This window comes from Balearica regulorum, chromosome 13 (assembly GCF_011004875.1).
Source record: "Balearica regulorum gibbericeps isolate bBalReg1 chromosome 13, bBalReg1.pri, whole genome shotgun sequence".
Taxonomy (NCBI): Eukaryota; Metazoa; Chordata; class Aves; order Gruiformes; family Gruidae; genus Balearica; species Balearica regulorum.
In genome coordinates, this window is record NC_046196.1 from 9,286,108 (window position 1) to 9,300,182 (window position 14,075).

The following is a 14,075-nucleotide window of genomic DNA, read 5'->3' on the forward strand; positions in this document are numbered from 1 at the left end:
AGAGGACCTAAGGCACTTTTAGAAAGTGAGAACAGTTGCAGTGTGGTAGAGATTTGCTAATAATGAGGCAGTACGTTTAAAACCTCTGTGAGATGAATTTCTGAAAGAGCGCAGAGAATAAGAAACACAAGAGATGGAACTCGGAGATCAGATTCCATCTGCCTTCATCTCTGACTACCTGGAGTGCAACGTCAGAATAAAGGGCAGAACCCCTTAGTCTAATTTCAAACCTCCTAGACAAGCCCCTTAAGGCTAATACCCAAAATGGAAAAAGAAATCATGCAGAATAAGCCAAAATGGAGTGCTGAGAAACTGCACTTACCACAGCCAGGTTTCTCACTTGTTGATGGTTTTGAAGTTTTTTCCTCATTTTTTTCAAAATGTGATGGGAAAGAGGTCAGATAATATGACCTCATGTCATGAATATACAGCAGATACATAACTCTGCCTACACTTGGTCATGTCTCTACCATTACTATGGACAATGTCTACTCGTGTGTAAGGAAGAGCTTGGCTGAAGTTCGATCTCAATAATATGTAAATTAATCTGTAAAATGTAGGTAGAGAGAAAAGTGTAGGAAAAAGTCTAGAACTAGCTAGCACAAACTTTCCTTTGGTTGAGAGCATCTATCCACACTTGATTAGCTCAGTCCGTAGTTGAGAAATATTTCTGTATTCATCATTGAGTCTTAGATCCAGAAGTATCCGTGGTCTACAGCTTTCTAGCATACATTATGTCTTTATAGGCCTTATGCTACCTCTGCCTCTGACGTACAAACACTGATATGTGTTTAGATATACTGAAGCTGTGTCAGTGCCTAGAAAATCAAAGGAATATGATAACTGAAAAAAAAAAAACCAACTTTGTGACTTCTTACGAATACCACAGGTATGTGCTGTTTAGGCTTGTCTGAAGTTTTAGGGGTTAACTACTGTCAAGTCTGTCATTGACCTTGCGTTCTTTTGGCCTAATGGGGCACTCAAAACAGCTGTAAGGCGTATTTATCTCAAAGCCAGCCCTTTTTTTCTATTTTAACCAAGATAGTGAATTACAGCAGTTTGTATGGACTTTTGCAATTTTTGCTTTTTTTCTATTTTCTTTGTTTTTAATACAATTTATAAACCAAAATAAAGATCCTTCATACAAAATGAAAGTATAGCACTGTATAAGATGCTCCTCCTAATCAGAGAGTAAGAGAATAAAGAGTTTTGGCATGCTGTTTAATGCAGAGAGCACAGTCAGACACGAAAAGGAAGAAATCAGCATGAAAATGGTTTCAAACAATCTTACTGTTTTCCTTTTTTTGTGGTCCAGATTTTCATCATAGAAAACAGAGTTGAAAGGGCATCAGGGATCATTGCACTTTCACAAGACAGGATCAACCTATTGCTACATAAAGCTGGGAAGAAGCTTGCAGATTGGACAAGTCTTGGTTATGCTGTAATGCGTAGTTAAAAAGTAGTGTTGCCTGTGGTCTTGAAGTTACTGAGTCTGCAGGTCTCTGGAGTTCTCAGCTTGAAGCCTTTCACTAAAACATTTTGAAAATAACATAAAACAAGTAAACTGAAGAAATTGATTTTTTCATATTTTTTTTTGCTGTGCACAAATACTGGGTTTAAAATAAGTCTAGCTATAATAACTTCTGAGGGTATTGCCTACAACTTAGCCAATTGTCTCGATCTTTTGTCCTCATCTATGATGTACATGATATACAGTCATTTTAAACTGGATGGTCGTATGTTTGCAGCTTTTTTAGCTCTAAGCTGCATTGTACTGTACATTGCTTTTTATCCAACTTTATATTTGGCTGACCTACACATTCATATAGACCTGAAAATGTGCAAAATTATTAAGGTACTTTATTTACCTTTATGATGTGATCATTCAGACTGAAACATGCATGTTACTAATAGCTAGGAGAATTCCAACTGAATTCTTGATGAACTCTTCTTGACCTACTGTATAGTGTGTCACCTTTTCCCTGTGGCTGACATTATGTATGACTGGATTAGTATCCACCACACATTGTGATGTCTGCTCTCTGGTAGAATGGTGACATAGTCGTTCGTACTGCTTTTTGACTTGGATAGTTAGTGTGCATGTGTGTGCTTTTGTACCTCTTGCATAGAAAATGCTGCAGCTTTAATCTATGCTTTTGTTTCTTTCAAAAGTATCTCGCTAGATAGTCAGTTCTGAAGACTGAGGAATAAATTAGGAATCCCCCTCAGACAGTAATATAGTCTAATTAAACTAAACTAAACAGCACTTAATTAGACTCATATCTGATATGAAGGTAAGGGAGGTAGTGATTTAAGTGAATTCATTCAGTTCAGACTGTGATATAGTAGCTGTAAGTTTGAGAATTCTGAAAGGTCATGTTTTTCAAGTCCCTGGAAACATAGTCCTCTTTAAAGAGGCCTTGATGTGGGAAGCCTTAAAATCAAATGTACTGAGTGTTTTGGAAGACAGTGGCAGTTATTCTCCCATCCTAATCTTTAGACTCTGCAGAATCTTTCTCTTTGCTGTCCGATCCATTGTTTACAGCAGTCATTACTGCCAAACTCTTTCTAATGTAGCTAAATGAACAGCTCCAAATGATTTATGTGAAGGTTTCATGGCAAGTGTTGGGAAAGAGCCAAACTTCACAAAAGAGCTGAGGACCCAACAATTTTTGTTTAGACTTCTGAATAAATGACCAGATTTTGAAGAGGGCACAATGCCAACTTTGCTCGGTGCCAGCTTCTCTTAATTCTTCTCAGATAGAACTACTGGTTCCAGATAGCTTTCATATATTTTGGATAGATACATAAAATGGCAATGTACATTTTTAAAAATCTTACTCTAAGAAAAAGGAAGACAAAACCACAGAAGGAGATTATGACATAAAGAAAAAGAAAGCAGGAAGCAGAAAATATTCTAGAAGAAATATCTGACAGATAGTGCAGTCTTTAGCATTGTAAATTTGCAGATTTTTATCCCTTAGTTCTATCCAAGTGCCAGGTCAGTGCTAACGTTAATCAAAAATATTCCCCAGAAATTGTTTGTTAAAGTTTTATCTCTAATCTACCTTCAATTCAACAGAGTGAGGAGCTGAATGTAGAGCTTTTCAATCCATATATGGCCATAAAATATCAAGAATTTTGAAAGCAGTAATGAAATGCCCAATTTATTATATGGTCTTGAGGAATTATTATAGCTAGTTATTTTATTGGGTTTGACTAGCTAAGCAAGTCATTATCATCTGCAATTGCACGTGTTGGAATTGCATTCGTAAGTGATTTGTGAGAAGAGATGTAATATTGTGGGGAGTAATACACAATACTGTTGGTTTGGTTTTATTTAGATTTGATGCTAAACCTCCAAGGACAGCAAAGTCTTTTTAACTTGCAGTAATACTTGATTAGTTTAACTCCAAATGGACTTTTCCTGTGAAAACAGTTACTCCAGCAAGGGGTTTATATAGGTTCCATTCTACTGCAGAGTATAGCTGCAAAGGAAAATTTATCTGCATTCAGAGAAATGCATGTTCTTTTGCCCTCCTTAAAGAAGTTTGGGGAAACAAGCTAGCCACAGAATGAAGGAGGAAAATGATAATTTTGGCAGTCCTCTATGATGGTTTTGTTTATTTCCTTCCCTCTCTTGTTGTGTGCCTAAGTTTAATCTTTCTGTCTAGTTGGGGACTACAGCTTGATAATGAAACTGTCAGCTAGGGAAGCTTAACTTGCTTTTAATTTCCCTTTTAGGATCTGGTAGCCCCAGATATGAGTGCAAAGGGGATTTGGAACGTTCTAGCGGTTATCTTCCTATAGCACGTCACTAGAGCAAATAATGGCAGCCAAATGTGGACACAGACCTTGTTCCAGTAGTCCTTTGCAAACTTGTGGTTGAACAGGATATGGTATAACATATTTTATAGGAAAATCCCTGATCTCAGGAGATACAAGGACTTCCTGGAAAGAGCATGAATTGAGATGGTTTTAGACCTGGAACATTCTCATTCTTTTTACCATGTGCTGAGGCTGGTGACCTCTGATTTTCTGCTTGGCTGTTATTGCTTCCTTTCATAGATTTAGGAGAGATTGCTTTTTTACATTTAACATTCACTCTCTGGCTGCCCAGCAATATAAGACTGATCAAGACATCCAAGAAGACCAGGCAAGATAAATTAGATGCTTAATTTGCACATCAGGAACTGCAGACAGACTAATTTTAAAAGGACATTTTGATAAAGTAAAATAGTAGTGTGCACATATTAGTAATTGCCAGTTCCACAAAATTATTAACGATAGATGAGCTCTGGGCTTTGAATCTTTGCTTAAATTAATGTTTGAAGGGTAATCTATGAAATATAGACAACAAAAGTCATTAGAAAACTTATTACATAATTTTCAACATTAAAACATTTGTAATTTATATTAATTTTCTCTATCACTATCAATAATCCTAACTGTCCTATATAAAAACATATAACAAACATAAAACAACTCATATAATACAGAGTCGCATTGTGAATATTCCTCCCAAAAACAGAAGTTGATTTTAGCAAACCTGAAAACAGAAGTAATGTATTCCTGTACTTGCTACTATATGTACTTATAAAGGGATTTAATCTACAAATAAGTGTGAACAGCTCAGTCCAGTGTGTACCTCTTTCAGTGGTCCCTATTAGGACTCCAAGATCCATTCTTAATCTCCTTCAGAGACCAGTTTCCCTCTGCCTTTATAGTCACATAGCTGTACTGTGCAGGCCATGGGGATGGTCACTTTGATTTAGGGTACTATGATACATAACATGGGTAGTATGGTGCTTGCAACCCAACAGTATGTGTTAGGTCCATACACCCAAACTGAAACTAAAAGCTACATCTATCCTTCATATGCATTCAATTATATCTTTATATCTGGCATCTTACATTTTCCTGTCGGTTTTCATCTTCCTTCATGCACTTTTTTAACTTTTCTAGCTATTTATAAGATAAATATGCATGAAAATGGTAGTCATTAATTCTACCAGGCATTGACGTTGAGCTAAATATACTTAAGTGTTAGGTTTTGATGTTGCCCCATCTGAACTGCCTGTTGCATATGGGTATTCTGTTAGCCCTTTGACAGAATACAGGTACCCTGTTGTTTAGCTACTTATCACTCCCATTCTCATGCTCCTCATTGCTTCAGTACACAATATGAAAACTAGACTGCATATTTCTCACTTCTGCCTAATGTTGTTCAGCATCCTTTAAGGATTCCACGCTTTTGCCAATATGGCCCGAATGCAGTCATGTTAGGGAAGGGTCTTTGGTGTGACTTCGTGTTCTCGCATCTGATCTCCTTGGAGCATGAAAATCTTTCTATCCCTTGCTAGAAAGATTTTGTTTTCCACACCTTCTATGTTTTAATTATCTTGGAAGCAAGCAGAAAGCTAAACAGAATGTAAAAAATTAGTGTATTATGCAGGTGTTTTCATTGTCTATTTTATTTTGGTTTGATCTTTGCCTCTCCCACATATAAATTAAGGCTACTTTCTTCAGATCTGCCTCCAGACTCTGGTCCCCACCTCCTGTCCCAATTTTTTCAAAGGCTGTTGCCAAACAGAGAATTGGACTTGTGTGAGTCTCTGTGTGTGCATGCGTGCGTCTGTCTGTGAATATAATTCAGTTTGTTCAGCTCTTCCAATAATTCTTAGAAAAAGTGTTCTTGTACATAATTTTTAACAGACAGATTTTCAGATATTTTTCCCACATTTTTCTCAGTTTGCACATTCTATCGCACATGAAGACAAACCTTCTGTGTATCGTTCTTATTTTTTTGAATGTTAATATCAATGGAGAGGATAGCCTACCAAATTTTTGCTTTGTGTTTCACTTTTTTGCACACCTTTCCCATATATTCATTCTATTATGAATACAAAACTATGTGTGTGTTTATATATACGTTCTTAGTGATGTTGCTGATTTCAAAAACTTCTCAAAGCTACCTTGGGAACTCTTTAAATCAGATTCTTAAGTGGTATCTCTTGAAATGCTGAGGAACTAAAATGTGGACCAACTAAACAGTTGCTGTGCACATTCTTTTCTCTTTCACAAACAGTTTTTATTCTTTGCATCTCACTTATACATTACTGAGAACTGTAACTTCAAAGGGCAAAGAGTTAGCTGGGAAGCATTCTTCAGCACACTTGCATGTTAATGTGCGTCAGTTTGAATGAATATAAATACATGTGTGAATTTTTAAGTAAAATTAAAAAAATAATTGAAAAGAGTAATATGAAAGGAAGTCCTTGTAAATGTTCTAGCTCATTATATAACCTTTCATTTCATAACAAATACTCCTCTGTAAATGATCCTATATTTTATATCGATTAAATACTTCTAAATTTGCACGAGATTTGTGGGGACAGACAAGAACAGCAAAGGCTAGATCCAGCCATTAATGTTGTAGAGCTTTGCCTCTGTGAAAAAATGGTGTTTGGACTAGATCATCAGGTGACTCACTTGAGGTGATATTGCTAAAGCATCACATCCAGAAATATGCAGTTTTGCTTGTGCTTATGACCAGACAGGCTGACTGTACTAGCCCACTGACTTGCATGAATCTCAACAGATGAAATGTGCCCTTGGACAGAGTGTAAATGTGAGGAGACCCTGGAGGAGCTGAGGCAAAAGGGAAGGCCATTGCCCACATAAACCTCCCATATTTACCCTTAAAACTATTGCCCTTTGAATCTACTTTTGGCCGTCTGATTGGGGCCAGTGAGAAATGCTTTTTGATGTCCCAATTTCCCTTTTGTGACACTCACACTGTGACAGGGAATCCTAGATAATCATGATTTAGTTGTTTTTTGCCTTTCTGCTTCTCCACATTGCCTGTCCTATTTTAACTGTCTGCCAGTGGCCCTTGATTAACAGGGGCAACATTTGTTTCCTTCTTAGACAGAAACAAAATTCAGTTTTACAAGAGATGGTTAGTATCTGTTTGCATCTTCTGTAGATTTACGGAGGTGCTGTAGATATTTCAATACCCTAAGGACATCTTTATGTAATGATTGCTCTTGGGCAGAAGCAATTTAAAAATCCCACTGCATACACTTGATATTTAGTATAATAAATGAGGGCAAATGCAAAAGAATTGCAATAAATAAGCTAAACACTCGAGAATACTGTATCTAGTATACGATTAGTAGAAGTGCAGTCATCATAGAAAATGTTCATGTTTATAAAGTATAGCTATGCTTTGTGCTTTTTACAAATCTTTGGGGCAGGTTTGTCTTGAAAGCTGCAGTCCTAAATTTGCAGTTTGCCTATTCTCACTTGGGTTTTTTCCATCCTAATTAAATAAATACTTTTAACTAAATAATATTTTTAACTTGATAGCTACTAAGAACAACAGAGCAACAACAGGAATTTGTCTGAACATCCTTTTCCAGGACATTGTAGATGGACCTTCAACATAAGGTTTGGAGTCTGCAAGTATTAAATCTCTCCTTCATCTCCTTCATCTTTAGTCACTGTTTGTATGGTCAACTAGATAGTCCCTGAGCTTGGTGGCTTGGTTTTTTGATTTTGTTTTTTTTCTCTTTGCATTCCACACTTAATGTTCAGCTCTGCATAGTGCTTTTCACAAATTTTTCACTTTCTGTCTCTCCCTCTGGTAATCTTGGCTTAAAATAGTGAATAGTTTTACAGTCACATTTTGCTTTTTATTTCCTCCACATGCATGTTTTTGAAGTTTGATTTGCAGTAACACTGGGCAGTTAAGGATGCCTGTGGGGATTCGTTAAAGCCCTCATGTGAGTTAGATCTCTAACCTCCATTACCTCATAATGTTGTTTAGGCATCTAATTCACTGAAGAGCTTCAGTGAATCTGACAGAGGTCTATCTGTCCTACACTTCGGTAACCCTAACCCTCAGTCCCTCATCTTCTATTTCATCACAGCAGGGCAGATTCTGCTCATATGTGTTGAACAGATCTTACTCCTAGGAGATTATATTAAATGTACAGTTACAGAGTCAGGATGAGAAATCTCCCTTATGAGCATTGTTGGATAACCTTTAATCTTTGCATGAATATAAAACCTAAAATGAAGATCTACAGCTGATTTTATGCTAGGCTGTGTCAGGTGAAATTCTATTTTTTTATTAAGACAGTGTGTTAAACATCATTCTGCTATTGACTGAGTTTTAGTAGCAATTTTTAATATTCTTTAGATAGGAAACAGATAACTTTAAAAGCAGGAACATTTTCCTGTAAGCTTAAATACTGGAAGGATGAAAGCATGTTAGTAAGGAGGCAGCACATGGCAAATTAGTGTAAACCGTATGTTTTTTCAGAAAAGACTTAGAATTTTAGTACTTTTTAATTTATTTGTATCCACAGTTACACTGAGATTCCTTGGGACATTTAATGCTGTGCATCATTGAATCCTTTATGTATTTTCAGTCATAATGTTTTTGAGTGGATTAGATTTTTCCTTGTGACAACATAACTTCAGGTGAAAATATCAACATTTACAGGGAGGATGATAATAAGCCATGATTTTTTGCAGGAATTTAGATTTTTATATGAAGACATATTGAAGTCATAAATCAGAATATGGTGATTATTAATTTAAAGCTTGTTCAATTTTTAAAATTGAATCTGCTCTTCAGAAAAAAAAAAAAAAAAAGCTGTTTGCTGTCGCTCACTGGGAAAACAAAATTATTTTCACTAACTTTCCTGGATAATGGCTTTTAAACTGCAAGAGGGTAGATTTAGATTGGATATAAGCAGAAAATTTTCTACAGTGAAGGTAGTGAGAGACTAGAACAGGTTGCCCAGAGAAATTGTGGATACCCTGTCATTAGAAGTGTTCAAAATCAGGTTAGATGGGGCTTTGAGCAACCAGATCTAATGAAAGATATCCCTGCCTGTGGCAGGGAGGGTTGGACAGGGTGATCATTAAAGGTCCCTTCAAACCCAAACCATTCTATGATTTTTTAAAAAAAATAACTTCTCTAAGAGATCAATACACCTTCTTCAAGAGCTTTATCTGTGGATAATGGCTGTGGTTTTAAATGGCTTAAGGCTATCACAACTAATTTAAATTCTTTGCCTTTCTTGTCACCGTGATCTGGGTGAAACTGATTTGTGAAGCTCGCATGTCCCTTGTAGCTTAGTGAAAAAAAAGAAAATTAAGCAAGCAAGGCAGAATGCTATTTCTTGCTGCTTTGCCATTCTTTCACAAAGTTGTGTCATCATTAAGTATAGTCTACTGGACAGGAGAGTATCCAACTTATTAAATATCCCCGTATTAATCAGTAAACTTGAAGAAGCTGCTCATCCTTTGTTCCATTTGTTCATTGTTAAACTGGAGAATGTGATTTTGCTATAGCTGACATGCAGTAGAAGGTCCAGGCTTAACTAATTGGGGTTAGATTTTTAAATGTGCTCTGTGGTAAATGGCTTGTATTTTGCCCATTCTAGCAGGAGAAGTTTAGTGGTTCTCAAGTATTCTCCACACTCAGTTGTTTCCACTAACATTCGTGGGAGTGTGTTTGTCAATTTTTTGGAGGGAGTAGGGGAAGATTGCCTGCTTCTGATATCTTCTTACAATGTTTATAAGATCTGGAGCACTCTTCCTGATCTTTGGATCAAAGGTTTTGTTGAAATGTCATTATATGTCCATCTTCAGAACAGTGTGATATCATTACTGATGGTAGTTTCACGCCTCAGTGGACAATTCCCTAACTGGTTACAACTAGGGGAGTGGCTAACTGCATAGTGGCAAGGCATAGACAGTTTATTAATCAGTTTGCACTGTAAGGGTTGCTTCTTTACAAGGGCTTATATAATTTTTAACCAATTACTAACATTTCATGCTTCACTGATTAGTTACTAAGAAAATATGCTTGATAAGCAGGAAGATTTCCTTTGCATTCATTTTACAGAGCCCTTCTCATTAAGAGCCACATCTAAAGCCCATTGAAGCTAATAGGGAGTCCATTTCCATCAGACCTTAAAACAAAAAAAGTCTTGGCTTTCTATAAAGGCAAATTTATTGGAGGAGGGAGAAGGATGCGTAGATCCAATAAACAAAGCAACTTGTGGTGTTACTCTGTTGACGTTGTTGGCATTGCATGCATGCTGAACTTAGTCCCTGAATTTTAAGTGCAGGAACACTGCAATGAGATGCAATGAGATATTTTGAGCTTTCTGCTATGAAAGAGATCACGTTTATTTAGCATGTTTGTTCTTGTTTTTTTCTGATGCCAGTCTGTGTGGCATTACTAATGAGGTGGCCTCATTATATATTGCCTCATATATCTGTTGCTGGCACTAAAGACAGTGACTAGGGAGAGCAAAGAAACTCAGGGAGACTAGACTGACTCACCTGTTCATTGATTTGTGGCTCCCGTGTAGGCTTCTTTGGGCTCCGCTTTCAGCACAAGTAAAATCCTGTGCTGTCAGCGTGCTCTGGTTTGTGCTGGGAGAGAGCAAGCTTCAGTTTGTATGACTGCAAAAATTCAGTAAAAATACAACACATTTAACATAAACTAAACTAAAACCTAGATGGGGAGTGACTCAAACCCTGTCATTTCAAATGTGGAATTCCCCTAAAATTATCTTTGACCTGGATTTAAGAAAAAGAGATTTGAAACTTTTATTCCAGGATAAATGGTCAGATCAAAGTAGTGTATTAAAATTTGAGTCTTCTTTTTTTCATATTATATTAATTTCTCTAAATCACGAGTAACTCTTGTGCATAGCAGTCATGTATTGATACTAACATCACAATTTAAGTTATAATAGAGAAGTCAAAATAATCTATTTTAATCATTAAATCTGGAGATTACTTGGCACATACCAAAAAAATCTTCTGTTCAGCTGACCTCCTATGACTGGTTTGTTTTTTTGTTTGGTTTTTTAAGTGAGAATTTATAATTTTGCCAAGATGGGAGAAAGATTCAGTGATTAAAAAGAGCAGGTGATTTCATCATGTCAGAAACAGCCAGACTGCAATACTGAAATTTGAACAGTGTTCTTTATGAATACATTGTAGATTAATATGCTATATGCAGTGTGTTTACTCACTTCCTGCCTCTCAAGAGAAATGAAATTGAGACACTGTGTCAGATTAGCTTTATGATAAAAGTATATGCTTTTTATGAACTACACAGTTCTTGAATATATTCTCTCAGCATCCCTATTCAAGATGTTAATTTAATGGAACCACTTGAATTATGAGTGTGGTCTTTCCATGGGTAAGATAATTAAAGAGTTTGAAAACTAGGATTAATAAATCATTACAGCAAGTTTAGTTTCAATTAACATTATAAATGTTACTATTTTAGCAAGTAATTGACATCTGATTAGCATGTTGCTGGGTATAGCTGTTTAGATATTAATCAAAGTTCTAAACCTTGTTTAGAAAATTACTTAAAGACATGTACATAATTTTCCTTTATTTACATGGTAACTAAGCTTATCTTTTATATGTGTTTGCTCAGGGCCACCACGTGTAGCATATGCTGAGATTATTATTTATTAATTGTAGTCAACATTGCCAATATGATTCCAAAGTCCATGGGGCAACATATCTGCCTTTTTGATACACATTGTGTAATTTTAACCATTAAGGAGGATTTTTTAGCTCTTTGTGTGTTAGCTTGTAGAACTACTCGGTTTTGTGTCTAAATCTGAGCACAATAGCAGCTTTATTTCGAAAAATGAATGAAACTAATTTGTTAGGAGCTTTACTTTGAAAAATGAATGAAACTAATTTGTAAAAAATGCAGCAATGAGTCTTTCTGATGAAAAAGGTAATAAAAATGCAATGCATGCAAGCATATTTTGTACTCAGAGCCAGTTATTTTGTGCTTGAGCAGTCTAAATTAAATACTATAAATTCTGTCCAAGAAATGTAAATACTATGTTAAATCTAACTGCATAAAAATTCAAGCTAAAAAGGAAAAGCTATCTTTAAATTTAATCTTTTATATTTTAAATCATTGGGCTTTCCTACATATGATATGAAACACCTTGCTTTAAATATCAGTAACAGAAGAAGAGAATGCTGTTTTTTAAGTTGGATATAAATCACAAGGAAAAATCTTGATCTAAAGGAAAATGAGTGATTTCTTCTATCTGAGGATGAGTGAAAATATCAGATCTCTGTCTTTTATTAGAGAGCCTGCACTCCTGGGACATCCAGTCCAGTAAACTGGGTATATTAGCAATGGCAAAGCAGGACTTGTGAAGGGCACAGAATGTTTAGTTCCCACTGAAGTGTAAAAGTAAGGATCCTGCTGTGTGCAGTCATCAAAAGTGGATAGTAGGACTTCCAATTATTCCTAAGGAAGATCAGCAGACATCCATGAGGAGGAGTTCATATAGGCACTTTAAATCTGACTTTTTATTTTATATTTTTTAGTTTTTCTATTCCTGGTCGTGACTGGCATGAATGACACCGCACCAAGAGGCTAAGCTTTGGCCTCCTTTGAGGAAGATAAGGGGACAATTCATCCCTCTACAAGAATTCCACTCAGGAGACTGATTCAAAGTGCTTTGGCAGCCCTTTGAAGCCACTGAGGAGTCAGAGATCTACATCCAGTGAAAGCAGCATGTAGAAGGTCTTTGGGAAGAATTTTCAAGTGCATTTAGGATCTTGACAGTCTCATCAGGAGCCCAGTGGGGCTTAATTCATTGTAAAATTAGTACTGTTCAGGTTACGATCTGTGCTGGGACTGCCAGTGACTTTTCTCAGATGTTGAGGATTATGGTTCCCCTCAAATCCACCCAGGCAGTGGGTTCCCTGCACCCCATGGACCCAGTAAGAAATGAAAATAAATGAAAATGAAAATAATGCTATAAAACAAACATTCAGCCACCTTAAGGAAACTAGAGCATACCACAGGTTTATTCCCCAAATTGCAAACTCAGAGCTGGCTGGATGAGGATCGTTACCTCCTCCCCCCAGCAAAGAAAACCAATTTGTCACATTTGAATGATTTACAGTGCAGTACTTCCCCCGTGTCAGCTTTTATAAGTAGCATTTATAGCAAAATAGAAGAGCCTCATAGAACCTCAGTAGTTGAACAAATCTCTCATCTTTATTCCTTTACAAAGAATAAACAAAAAATCATTTCAAAATTTGAATGGTATGGGAAATGGGGATTAACTAGGCAGTAAGTGAAAGCAAGCTACAGCCTCGAGCAAATTTGTAATTAGGTAAGTTACAAACACTTCAATAATGAGAAGTATAATAGAAATTCTGACAGGTCCTGTACTGTAGAGAGCTTGTGGGCACCATTCTAATAAATGAACAAAGATCTATTTGATTTTTTGTTAAAAGTGAGAAGCCCCAAGAGTTTTGTGTTACTTCATTTAGTGCTTGGTGAGGCTGTTTATATGAGACTTTCCCCTACATTTTAAATCACTTATTGCTGCTTTGGCAGTGTCTGTTAGATTCCATTAGATTCATTAGCTCTTCTAAAGAGCATTGCTCTGTGGAAATAGCTGAAACAGCTGCCCTGTGTAATTTTGTTATTGCTTTAATTTACTCAGAATTCTGTTTTAACACTCCAGCTGTCAAATACAAAGAGGAAAAAACAATCAATATAAAAGCACTTTCTGTCTTAGTATTCTTACATGTACAGTTTGTAGGAACATGTATAAGAAAAGAAGCAAATGTAGCTTTCTGTTATTTTCCAAGAGATTTCTTGGAGCTGCTGGAAATAGATAGCACTTCTCAAAATGCCATCTATGGAGCACTTCTCTGTGGGGTGAGTTCTTGTCCTCTGCCAAACTACTTCTCTCACACGGTGAAACATCTGTCAGTCTCCAAGCTGAGCTGCTTTCTGTCCAGTGCCACTTGTTCACTCTTAGATTTTGGCTAGATAGGGGTCACAAGATCTAGACACATGCTGCACTGGTGTCCTTAAAGCTTTTTTTGCAGGAATATGGGATAAGGTTGCATTGTTTGTCTCAGTGCAGCTGCAGATATGTTACTGAAAAATGGGTGAATCCATTCTGCAAAGCTCCTTTGGTTTGTTAACAAAACTCTTCATGTGTAAAAATGTGTATTCTTGTTGCTTACAG